This window comes from Cervus elaphus, chromosome 13, assembly GCF_910594005.1.
Source record: "Cervus elaphus chromosome 13, mCerEla1.1, whole genome shotgun sequence".
Taxonomy (NCBI): domain Eukaryota; kingdom Metazoa; phylum Chordata; class Mammalia; order Artiodactyla; family Cervidae; genus Cervus; species Cervus elaphus.
This window is the reverse complement of record NC_057827.1, coordinates 52,763,153-52,776,786: the sequence shown is the minus strand read 5'-3', so window position 1 is coordinate 52,776,786 and position 13,634 is coordinate 52,763,153.

Genomic DNA, 13,634 nt, shown 5'->3' with positions numbered 1-13,634 from the left:
GATTTACATGTATTCCCCATCCCGATCCCCCCTCCCACCTCCCTCTCCACCCGATTCCTCTGGGTCTTCCCAGTGCACCAGGCCGGAGCACTTGTCTCATGCATCCCACCTGGGCTGGTGATCTGTTTCACCATAGATAGTATACATACTGTTCTTTTGAAATATCCCACCCTCACATTCTCCCACAAAGTTCAAAAGTCTGTTCTGTATTTCTGTGTCTCTTTTTCTGTTTTGCATATAGGGTTATCGTTATCACCTTTCTTGATCTTTTTTATTTGCTTACTGGTGTGTTTGGTTTTGTAACCATCAGAAGTTTTAGTTACAAGGAACTACTTATTGGATTTAACCAGAAAAGGAAGACTAATGGAAAGAATATTGGGTAGTTTTCATGACCTCCAGGAAAGCAGGATATCTCTGGGAAGGTTCAGACAAATTGAGAGACAAGTCAAGTAGACCTATAGCAGAAGACCCTGCCCCTCAGCACAGAACATGGGCATCACACAGCTGCTGGCCCCATGGGCAGGGCCACTCCTGAACCTGGATGCAGGTGCAGTTGGTGCTCCTGCAAATGAGTATGTACATATTTAGTACAAAAAGTGCAGGGCTGGAGGAAACATAACCAAATCCAGAATGACTTTCTATTTTTCTGGGGAATACACAGTAACAAATGAAATCCATAGAACTGTTAGGTAGTTAGAATAGGAAAAAGGAGTCCAAAACAGCAGTGGCTAAAAGACAAAGAAGGGAAAAGCCGGCAAAAATAGAACAAGGGAAGGTCTGAGGACTGGAGTGAGGACCTCAGGTAAAACAAACAGCCCTCCAGACTAGCCCAATGTACACAGGGCACGCTCAGGGGGAAGGAGACAAATATATAAAAGGAGGTAGCCTAGAAGGATTGAGGCTCTCTCTTCTCTTCATCTTTTGGGTTGGCCTGCCCTCACTCCTCAAGGGTGTACTATACTTTGTTTTTCCTAATAATACTGAGCTGTAACACCGATGCACCCATCACTTCAAATTTTTGCTGTGGCGAAACAGAACAGGAAATTACATACTCCCCCAACAGAACCTATCATCTTATTCACTGGATCGGGGGTCAGCAAACTTTTTCTGTAAAAGTCACATAGTATTTTAGGCTCTGCAGGCCATATAGTCTCGGTCACAACTACTCAACCACTTTTATATTACAAAAACAGTCACAAACAATACATAAATGGATGAGTGAGGCTGGACTGATAAAACTTCATATTTGAACACTGAAATGTGAAGTTCACATAATTTTTGCATGTCACAAAGTAGTTCTTTTTTTTTTTCTCAGCCATACAAAAACAGGGCTAGATCTGATGTGCAGGCTGCAGACTCTCAACACCTGCATTAGAAAATTACAATCCCTTTTACTAGTGGGGATCTTTAAATACACCACCTGAATTACAAATGCACTCACACTTCAGGCTCAGGTTAGCTTTACTTTCAAATACCTATGAAAGGTTGGTGCTGAGACTTGAAAGAGGCCAGGATTCTTGACATCTGGAGAAGAGGAATTCAATCCAGGGCCAGAGACAAGGCTTGCTCGCTCAGATCTTTGGGTAATAAAGTTTTATTAAAGTATAAAAGAGATAGAGCTTCTGACATAGACATCAGAAGGGAGCAGAAAGAGTGCCCCCCTGCCAGTCTTTAGTCGAATGTTACAGAGCTACCAGCAGGCTGCTAATTAGAGAAAGGGAATGTCTCAAAACTCAGAAACTGGCACAAGACCCCACATCCACAACATGCATTTTGAGATAACATTGACACAAGGTGAGTCATCCTGGGTCATAAAAAGATTGACATGAATCTTGAAAAAGGGCAGTTTTTCCAAGTAAATATACAGTTTCATTAACATAGGTTAGGAGAAAAATGTATGAGTAAGACAAACTGGTTTGTTGAGCCCTTATTGGTTCTGAGTCTTAAGCAGAATCAACTTGAAGAAAGACAGAATTTAGGGTAAATACATAATTCATTAACAAGCTTAAGAAAAATATTTCCATAAGAAAAATGCATTGCTTAGCTCAAGGTTTGAGAAAAGTTAAGTTCAGCTGGAACCAAGTGTCATCATGGCAGTACAGAAGTTTAAGAGAAACACCCTTTTAAATTTGCATAGAGAAGAGAGAAAAATCTGACACTTGTAGTTTGTTTCCTCTTGCTGCTTAAGAGAAAGATAAAAAACATCTGACATTTGCAGCCTATTTCCTCCATTTGGAGACCCCAAGCCTTCCTGCCTGTTACCCTCTCACCTAGAATTTTGCTTTTGCTTAAACAATAAGTTTTCAATTCATTAAAGTTACCAACTTTAAAAACAGGTTCTTTAGGCTATTAAATTCAGCAACATAGATTTTCTCCTCTTTATAAGATAGCATATTTTAAAAATCACTTTTTAGGGTGTTTGGTTTCATCTTACAGTATTAAAGAAATATCTTCAAGTGTTAAAAAGCATACCACATTCAAATGAGTTTGCCTATACAGGAAGAACACAAGCATCATTCTAGTTAATTCAAGTTATTCACAATCAGGTATCAGCTGAGTGTGCGACCTAGCAGTACAAACATGCATATTAAATATTCTCAGTGAGCCATTTTTTAAATAATTATTGTATCTTCAGCTGTAACAGTCAAAGCGAGATTATCCAATCATAGACACATATAACACCTACCTAGGATTACCATGGAAAAGAAATTTTATCTATTCTTAAAATGTATGCTAGTTTTATCCACTTATCTTTAATGATCCTTTAGAAATGATGGGAAAGGACAGTTTTCAGCCCAATCCCAAAGAAAGGCAATGCCAAGGAATGCTCAAACTACCGCACAATTGCACTCATCTCACATGCTGGCAAAGTAATGCTCAACATTCTCCAAGCCAGGCTTCAACAGTACACAAACTTCCAGATGTTCAAGCTGGATTTAGAAAAAGCAGAGGAACTAGAAATCAAATTGGCAACATCTGTTGGATCATCAAAAAAGCAAGAGAGTTCCAGAAAAACATCTATTTCTGCTTTAATGACTATGCAAAAGTCTGTGTGTATCATAACAAACTGGAAAATTCTGAAAGAGATGGGAATACTAGATCATCTGACCTGCCTCCTGAGAAATCGGTATGCAGGTCAAGAAGCTACATTTAGAACTGGACATGGAACAACAGACTGGTTCCAAATAGGGAAGGATGTACGGCAGGCTGTATACTGTCACCCTGCTTATTTAACTTAAATGCAGAGTACATCATGAGAAATGCTGGACTGGATGAAGCCCAAGCTGGAATCAGGATTGCCTGGAGAAATATCAATAACCTCAGATATGCAACCTTATGGCAGAAAGCAAAGAAGAATTAAAGAGCCTCTTGATGAAAGTGGAAGAGGAGAGTGAAAACTTGGCTTAAAACTCAACATTCAGAAAACTAAGATCATGGCATCCGGTCCCATCACTTCATGGCAAAAAGATGGGGAAACAGTGAAAACAGTGACAGACTTTATTTTTCCAGGGGCTCTAAAATCACTGCAGATGGTGACTGCAGCCATGAAATTATAAGAGGCTTGCTTATTGGAAGAAAAGCTATGACTAACCTAGACAGCACGTTAAAAAGCAGAGTTATTACTTGGCCAACAAAGGTCCATCTATCAAAGCTATGGTTTTTCCAGTAGTCATGTATGGATGTGAGAGCTGGACTATAAAGAATGCTGAGTACCAAAGAATTGATGCTTTTGAACTGTGGTGTTGGAGAAGACTCTTGAGAGTCCCTTGGACTGCAAGGAGTTACAACCAGTCCATCCTAAAGAAATCAGTCCTGAATATTGGAAGGACTGATGCTGAAGTTGAAACTACAATATTTGGCCGCCTAATGTGCAGACCTGACTCATTGGAAAAAATCCTGATGCTGGGAAAGATTGAGGGCAGGAAGAGAAGGGGACAACAGGGGATGAGATGGTTAGATGGCATCACTGACTGAATGGACATGAGTTTGAGTAAGCTCTGGGAGTTGGTGAAGGACCGGGAAAACTGGGGTGCTGCAGTCCATGGCGTCGCAAAGATTTGGACATGACTGAGTGACTGAACTGAACTGAGAGATGATGGGATCCTAAGGTTTGAATGTCACCTTTGAAAGTCATGAAATATTACATGTTTCATATATGTACTATCAATAAGAATAATCATGATATTTTAACTGAATTTTGGATAGCTCACACTGGTTCCTCTGCATGCATGCCTGCTCAGTTGCTCAGTCATGTCCAACTCTTTGCAACCCCATGGACTGTAGTCTGCCAGGCTCCTCTGTCCATGGAATTCTCCAGGCAAGAATACTGGAGTGGGTTGCAATTTCCTCCTATAGGGGATCCTCCCTACCCACGGATTGAACCCGTGTCTTTTGCACATCTTGTACTGCAGATGGATTCTTTACCTGCTGAGCCAAAAGGAAGGGCTCTGTTCATCTGACTTTTGATTAAAATTCTGATGTCGTTCTATTAAAGCTAGCTGAGAGGAACAGGGAGATGTAATGCTCAGAGTTCTGCTTTCAGTGTAGCTTTTCCTCTCCATTCTTCTTTACAGCCACCTATGGCTGTTGCCAACACATCCCACAGAGTGTGACTCAGACTCAGTTTCTCCCTGACCTCAGCTGAGCAGTCAAGGAAACATCCCATGAAACAGCAGCTGTGCCCTGGGGGAGAGCCAGCAGTGCGGCAGAACAGACATTTGGAAGAGCCTGCTTATGCCAACTACTTACACACGCTGAAGCCCTACAGTAGGGACGCTGGTTGTCATCAAGTTTATGACTAGATGGATATGACAACATAATGAGCCAGAAATTGATGTGCTGTCAACTACTTAACTCTTTAGTATACATGAGCTAGCAGAAGTAAGGCAACGTACATTTCTGAGAAACAGAATGGTTATTAATCCCAAGAAAGTTTGGTGTCATTTCAAAATGCTGGGGCCTTTCTCTGGGACTTTCCTATTGCATTTTGTTACAGATTCTATACAGTATCACAATCAGCCACACAACTTCTGACTACCGTGGACCATAAAGGATGAGTTGGTACAGATTATAGTGCAGTTTAGACTCATTAAAATATTCTTATCAATCAAAGCTAGCAGCATCTTAGGACATGAGGTAAATAGTATGAGTAACACACTCAAACTTAGTATGTGTTGAACACAAAATCAAAGAGTTTGACGTAAGGTTTCTATTGCTTAGAATCAAAACCAGTCACTCATTTTAGTGATGATATCCTTATGTGCTCCGTTATAACAAATAGCAGAAGTTTTACTGAAATATGTATTACCATTAGTTCCTGCTGCTTTCTGCTCGCCAGTGCTCATAATTAGTGTATTATTAAAATAGTGAATCACTGGGCTTTCTATTCTGTTCCATTGATCTGTATTTCTGTCTTTGTGCCAGTACCATACTGTCTTGATGACTGTGGCTTTGTAGTAGAGTCTGAAGTCAGGCAGGTTGATTCCTCCAGTTCCATTCTTCTTTCTCAAGATTACTTTGGCTATTCGAGGTTTTTTGTATTTCCATACAAATTGTGAAATTATTTGTTCTAGTTCTGTGAAAAATACCGTTGGTAGCTTGATAGGGATTGCATTGAATCTATAGATTGCTTTGGGTAGAATAGCCATTTTGACAATATTGATTCTCCCAATCCATGAACACAGTATGTTTCTCCATCTGTTTGTGTCTTCTTTGATTTCTTTCATCAGTGTTTTATAGTTTTCTATGTATAGGTCTTTTGTTTCTTTAGGTAGATGTACTCCTAAGTATTTTATTCTTTTTGTTGCAATGGTGAATGGTATTGTTTCCTTAATTTCTCTTTCTGTTTTTTCATTGTTAGTGTATAGGAATGCAAGGGATTTCTGTGTGTTAATTTTATATCCTGCAACTTTACTATATTCATTGATTAGCTCTAATAATTTTCTGGTAGAGTCTTTAGGGTTTTCTATGTAGAGGATCATGTCATTTGCAAACAGCGAGAATTTCACTTCTTCTTTTCCTATCTGGATTCCTTTTACTTCTTTTTCTGCTCTGATTGCTGTGGCCAAAACTTCCAACACCTTATCTTTGACAAAGGAGGCAAAGATATACAATGGAAAAAAGACAACCTCTTTAACAAGCGGTGCTGGGAAAACTGGTCAACCACTTGTAAAAGAATGAAACTAGAACACTTTCTAACACCATACACAAAAATAAACTCAAAATGAATTAAAGATCTAAATGTAAGACCAGAAACTATAAAACTCCTAGAGGAGAACATAGGCAAAACACTCTCTGACATGAATCACAGCAGGATCCTCTATGACCCACCTCCAAGAATATTGGAAATAAAAGCAAAAATAAACAAATGGGACCTAATGAAACTTAAAAGCTTTTGCACTACAAAGGAAACTATAAGTAAGGTGAAAAGACAGCCCTCAGATTGGGAGAAAATAATAGCAAATGAAGCAACAGACAAAGGATTAATCTCAAAAATATACAAGCAACTCCTGAAGCTCAATTCCAGAAAAATAAATGACCCAATCAAAAAATGGGCCAAAGAACTAAACAGACATTTCTCCAAAGAAGACATACAGATGGCTAACAAACACATGAAAAGATGTTCAACATCACTTATTATCAGAGAAATGCAAATCAAAACCACAATGAGGTACCATTACACTCCAGTCAGGATGGCTGCTATCCAAAAGTCTACAAGCAATAAGTGCTGGAGAGGGTGTGGAGAAAAGGGAACCCTCTTACACTGTTGGTGGGAATGCAAACTAGTACAGCCGCTATGGAAAACAGTGTGGAGATTTCTTAAAAAACTGGAAATAGAACTGCCATATGACCCAGCAATCCCACTTCTGGGCATACACACTGAGGAAACCAGATCTGAAAGAGACACGTGCACCCCAATGTTCATCGTAGCACTGTTTATAATAGCCAGGACATGGAAGCAACCTAGATGCCCATCAGCAGACGAATGGATAAGGAAGCTGTGGTACATATACACCATGGAATATTACTCAGCCATTAAAAAGAATTCATTTGAATCAGTTCTAATGAGATGGATGAAACTGGAGCCCATTATACAGAGTGAAGTAAGCCAGAAAGATAAAGATCATTACAGCATACTAACACATATATATGGAATTTAGAAAGATGGCAATGATAACCCTATATGCAAAACAGAAAAAGAGACACAGATGTACAGAACAGACTTTTGGACTATGTGGGAGAAGGTGAGGGTGAGATGTTTCGAGAGAACAGCATGTATATTATCTATAGTAAAACAGATCACCAGCCCAGGTGGGATACATGAGACAAGTGCTCGGGCCTGGTGCACTGAGAAGACCCAGAGGAATCGGGTGGAGAGGGAGGTGGGACGGGGGGGGGGGGGGGGCGGGATCGGGATGGGGAATACATGTAACTCCATGGCTGATTCATGTCAATGTATGACAAAACCCACTGCAATCTTGTGAAGTAATTAGCCTCCAACTAATAAAAATAAATGAAAAAATAAAATAAAAAAATAAAATAGTGAATCAAAAAAATAAAAAAATAATAATAATAAAATAGTGAATCAGCATGATACCATGTTATGTAAGAGTGAGATTGTCATTATAATTGGAGACTAAATTATGGAACAGAAACTGCTGTAATCTACTGGTGAAGATTCATGATGGTGAAGGTGCTTCACTATTCCTATTGGGTACAAATTACTTTTAAGTTTCAAGTCTTCTTGGATCAGGAAAACAAACAAAACCCAACGAGACCACCAGTTTCATTTTAGGTATCTAAGTCCACATTGATCTATTCCTGTAAGAATATCACATTTGGTACTCAGTCTGCAATTAAAGTCACCACTATATTAGACTTAAAACCCTTCATCATCATTCTCCATGTCTCACTTATTTTCTGTAATGAGCAAACTGGAGAATTAAATGTCAATGTGATACCAAAAATCACATCTAAACGTTTCAAGCCTTGGATAATTACACTAAGCTCACCATCCTCTCTTCAATGTGACATTATTTTTTTCTTTTATCATTTGAAAAAAGGGAAATCCAACTACTTCTAGAATCTTCCAGCCTTTACTTCATTCACCTTCATTCTTTACTTTATTCACCTAGGCAACCAGTGGAACGATATTGACATTGCTACTTTCTGAGGAGATATGTATATATCTATCGGTCAGTTCAGTTCAGTCACTCAGTCGTGTCCACCTCTTTGCGACTCCATGGACTGCGTTACGTCAGGCCTCCCTGTCAATCACCAACTCCCAGAGTTTACTCAAACTCAGGTCCATAGAGTCAGTGATGCCATCCAACCAACTCATCCTCTTTTGTCCCCTTCTCCTCCCACCTTCAATCTTTCCCAGTATCAGGGTCTTTTCAAATGAGTCAGCTCTTCGCATCAGATAGCCAAAGTATTGGAGTTTCAGCTTCAGCATCAGTCCTTCCAATGAACACCCATGACTGATCTCCTTTAGGATGGACTGGATGGACTCCTTGCTATTCTTTGGAACTCTGCATTCAAACGGGTATATCTTTCCTTTTCTCCTTTGCTTTTTGCTTCTCGTCTTTTCACAGCTATTTGTAAGGCCTCCTCAGATAGCCATTTTGCTTTTTTGCATTTCTTTTTCTTGGGGGATGGTCTTGCTCTGTACAAGGGATTATATAACAACTATGTGTCCTGCTTGAGAACAGTTTCTCATTCCTGAAAACCTTCTGACTAATTATGATATCTTAAAATGTATATTATGGGAGTGCTTCTGGTAGGATCTTTCTGTTGTTAAGTTCCAATCCTGTTATCCTAAAATGTAAATTGTTGGAGTGGGTCTGGTAAAACTTTCACAACCTTGAGACATTCTTTTAATTTGCTGTAATAACTAATTTAAAAAGTATGTAATTCCCTTGCTAAAAACTAGGAAAGGGGCACTTTCAGCCCCCCTTCTGATGTCTATGTCAGAAGCTTTCTCTGTCCCTTTGCACCTTAACAAAATTCTGCTATACAAAAGCTCTTGAGCGATCAAGCCTGGTTCCTGGTTCCAAAGTTAAATCTTCTTCTTCGGAGATCACTAATTGAATACCGTTCACCCTAAGCTATTAATATTAAATATGTATATATCACAAAATTAACTACCAGAAATTACAGCATAAGATCAATTAAATAGTATTAATGAGAATTTAATGTTCATATGAGAACAATTTGTGAAGTAGGACATTTCAGTTAAACAGTGAAACAAGATTCAGAAGTGTATTATTATAGGGTAGGCTATATAGTAAAAATGCAAAGCCTATTTATTCTTTACCATGACTGATTATAGCATTAGATTTTTCCTAGTGATAAGGGATTGGGTAAAAGTAGCTACCTCATGCCAACTTTGGGGTAATAGCTTCAATTTCATTTAGAATTTCAGATGTATTTATAAGAAATAACATATAAACCAGTTTCATATTTGCTTATATGACTTTAATGACTTCATCTGCTCAGGAATTTACAAGTCTTATCTCCGTTTTGTATTTAATTTTATTTCAGTTCAGTTCAGTCATGTCCGACTCTTTGTGTCCCCAAGGACTGCAACACTGCAGGCTTCCCTGTCCATCAACAACTCCCGAAGCTTACTCAAACTCATGTCCATTGAGTCGGTGATGCCATCCAACCATCTCATCCTCTGTTGTCCCCTTCTCCTCCTGCCCTCAACCTTTCCCAGCAACAGGGTCTTTTCAAATGAGTCAGCTCTTTGCATCAGGTGGCCAAAATATTGGGGTTTCAGCTTCAACATCAGTCCTTCCAATGAATATTCAGGACTGATTTCCTTTAGGATCGACTGGTTGGATCTCCTTGCAGTCCAAGGGATTCTCAAGAGTCTTCTCCAACATCACAGTTCAAAAGCATCAATTCTTCAATGCTCAGCTTTTTTATAGTCCAACTCTCACATCCATACATGACTACTGGAAAAACCATAGCCTTGGCTAGACAGACCTTTGTTGGCAAAGTAATGTCTCTGCTTTTTAACATTCTGTCTAGGTTGGTTGTAACTTTCCTTCCAAGGATCAAGCATCTTTTAATTTCATGGCTGCAGTCACCATCTGCCATGACTTTAGACCTCTCAAAAAGTAAGGTCTGTCACTATTTCCACTGTTTCCCCAGAAGTGATGGGACCAGATGCCATGATCTTTGTTTTTTGAGTGTTGAGTTTTAAGCCAGCTTTTTCACTCTCCTCTTCCACTTTCATCAAGAGGCTCTTTAGTTCTTCTTTGCTTTCTGCCATAAGGGTGGTGTCATCTACATATCTAAGGTTATTGATATTTCTCCCGGCATCTTCATTCCAGCTTGGGCTTCATCCAGTCCAGAATTTCTCATGATGTACTCTGCATAAAAGTTAAATAAGCAGGGTGACAATCTATAGCCTGGACGTACTCCTTTCCCAATTTGGAAGCAGTCTGTTGTTCCATGTCCAGTGCTAACTGTTGCTTCCTGACCTGCATACAGGTTTCTCAGGAGGCAGGTCAGGTGGTCTGGTATTCCCATCTCTTTCAGAATTTTCCACAGTTTGTGGTGATCCACATAGTCAAAGGCTTTTGCATAGTCAGTAAAGCAGAAATAGATGTTTTTCTGGAACTCTCTTGCTTTTTTGGTGATCCAGGGAATGTTGGCAATTTGATTCTGGTTCCTCTGCTTTTTCTTAATCCAGCTTGAACATCTGAAAGTTCACAGTTCATGTAATGTTGAAGCTTGGCTTGGAGAATTTTGAGCATTACTTTGCTAGCATGTGAGATGAGTGCAATTGTGTGGTAGTTTGAGAATTCTGTGGCATTGCCTTTCTTTTGGATTGGAATGAAAACTGACCTTTCTGGGTATAATTTTATTTATATTGTATCATATCATATCTAACAGCCAGATACTCAGAAACTGAGACAATGGTCATAAAAGTCTTTGGAGAAAATAATTCACAATATGTATGTGTAATGCTATATAGCAAGTTCCTACCTCAAGAATACCTTGTCACTCTTTCAAGGCCTGTGAATCTGTAAAGAGACTCAGGTTTTAGAATCAGTTACCAGTCATGAATTTCAAGCACTATGAAAAAAGACATGCCCATTCCCACAAATTGGGAATTAAGTGGGCCCTTAACATTTAGTGTAATCCTAGGAATTCAGGGGACAAGATAAATTATCCCATCAGGTTGGGCCCATCTGATAATCATACATGTCCTACTAAGTATTATGTTAATTAATAGATGAATGCTGATAAAGTAATTTTGCGGATGTAGAGGTGAGCATTTTTTTCCCTCAAGTAGAAAATTGGTACAGACATTTATAAAAGTAAAGCAGTATTAATATATTAAAGAATAAAATAGGAAATGTTATAGCTGAATAAAATATTAGAACATGGTAAATAGTTATACTAATCATTAAACATGTGTAAATTACACATATATTTGGTGATAGTCCTTGTAACGAGTGGAATAAGGGCTATTTAACGATATGACCAGAATGGATTTGCCAATTCTTTGCATCAGTAGCTGTGAATTCTAAATCACGGATGATTGTTTCTGACTAGTCCAGGTCAAGCTCTTGTTCATGTTGCAAACAATCTGTGTATATGGATGTGTGGAAGGGGGAAGACTGCGGGAACCTGAAAATCAAAGCATCTTTCCTTTAGTTATAATGGGTGGTGACCTCTCTGTTCCTATAGTAAACCTCTAAAATTTAAGTTTAATGAAGGCAGTAACCTTGCCTATCTTATTCCCACTGCATACCCACTCCAACAGTCACACAGTTAGCAATCCATTTATTTGTAAAATGAATTGATTTGTATATGAAAAAATAATGGTAATTGCCTGAGTATTTTGAGGATTTTCAGATGTTTGGCAGACAGAAAAATGATAACTGCTACATGGTGTTTTCAATATTGTTTTCTCTACAGTAAACAGTCTTCTTGATTCTACTGCATTTATCTATGTGCCAAGCGCTCAGTCATGTCTGACTATTTGTGTCCCATAGACTGTAGCCTGCTAGGCTCCTCTGTCCGTGGAATTTTCCAGGCAAGAATATTGGAGTGGGTTGCTATTTCCTCCCCCACGGGAATTTCCCTACCCAGGCAGCAATCAAACCCACGTCTCCTGTATTGCAGGCAGATTCTTTACCTGCTGGGCCATCTGTAGTAGTAGCAGTAGTAATAGTAATAGTAGTAGTAGTAGCAGTAGTAGTAGTAATAGTAATAATAGTAATAGTAGTAGTAGTAGTAATAGTAGTAGTAGTAGTAATAGTAATAGTAGTAGTAGTAATAGTAGTAGTAGTAGTAGTAATAGTAGTAGTAGTAGTAGTAATAGTAGTAGTAGTAGTAACCGTAGTAGTAGTAGTAATAGTAATAGTAGTAGTAGTAGCAATAGTAATAGTAGTAGTAGTAGTAGTAGTAGTAATAGTAGTAGCAGTAGTAGTGTTAGTCATTCAGTTGCGTCCGACTCTTTGCGACCTTATGGACTGTGGTCGCCAGGCTCCTCTGTCCATGGGATTCTCCAGGCAAGAATACTGGAGTGGGTGGCCATTCCCTTCTCCAAGGAGCCCTCTATACTCCCACTCCAAAAATCACTCTCTTTCTCACTCTGATCTGGTCTGGCAGACAAAAAAATAAATAAATTAGAAACGTGGGCTGGATATTTGGGCATCACAAACTCATTAAGACTCCTTGCTCTAGAGATTAATAGGCAATAAGCGTCTATTCATATGGTTTTTTAAAAATAGAAATATATATATTTTATATATATGGTCATTCCTACCTTTCAATGACTAAGTATGAATAAAATAATAACATCTGAATTTACATATCTCAGTGTTTGTATTTAGTATGTTTATTTTTTATTGATCATAAACAATTTAATCAAGTATTAATTTAATATACTATTGTGTGAATGTCTCATATTTTTATTATGTTTAAAGAGTTAAATCTTTTAATATATATTTTTGTTTTCTTATGTATTATTTTCTAACAAAAAGGGAATACACAAACTATTTTAATAATTTAAAATAGGGAACAGATCTTTAAAATATTATAGACAATTTTAAATAAATAATGTCAGAATCCAGTTGAGAATGTCAAGATACTATGCAATAAATATTCAATGACTGAATTGTATATTACTCAGTTTTTAGTATTAGCACTATTAAGCTACCCAATTGAACTCTGCAAAAACATCTGTCCACTTTGCCTAGCTGATAGGCGCTGCCCCCTCCACCTACAAGAGTTAGGGAGAGTAAAGAACAGAAAACATACTTTAGATCATGCAGTTACTACCAAACCACTTAGAAAGAGGATGGATAACAGAACCAAGCTGAAAACAATTAGCTTTCACAAGAAAACTATAATAATATTATATGTTAAGAGTTAATGTGAAGGTGTGGGTCACTCCATTAAGAAATGTCACCCAGCACATTGGGATCAAATAATATAAGTACTGAACTCTCTATTACAAAATGTGTCCAAATACAAGCAGAAAAAACTCCTTGACAGAGAAGTACAGGACTCTAGCTACAGATGGACTAGAGAGTTTCTAAAGTGTCTCTTAACTCTGAGAGGCTGAGCTGGGTTAAGTATAACACCTCTGTGAATCAAGACCATCTCAG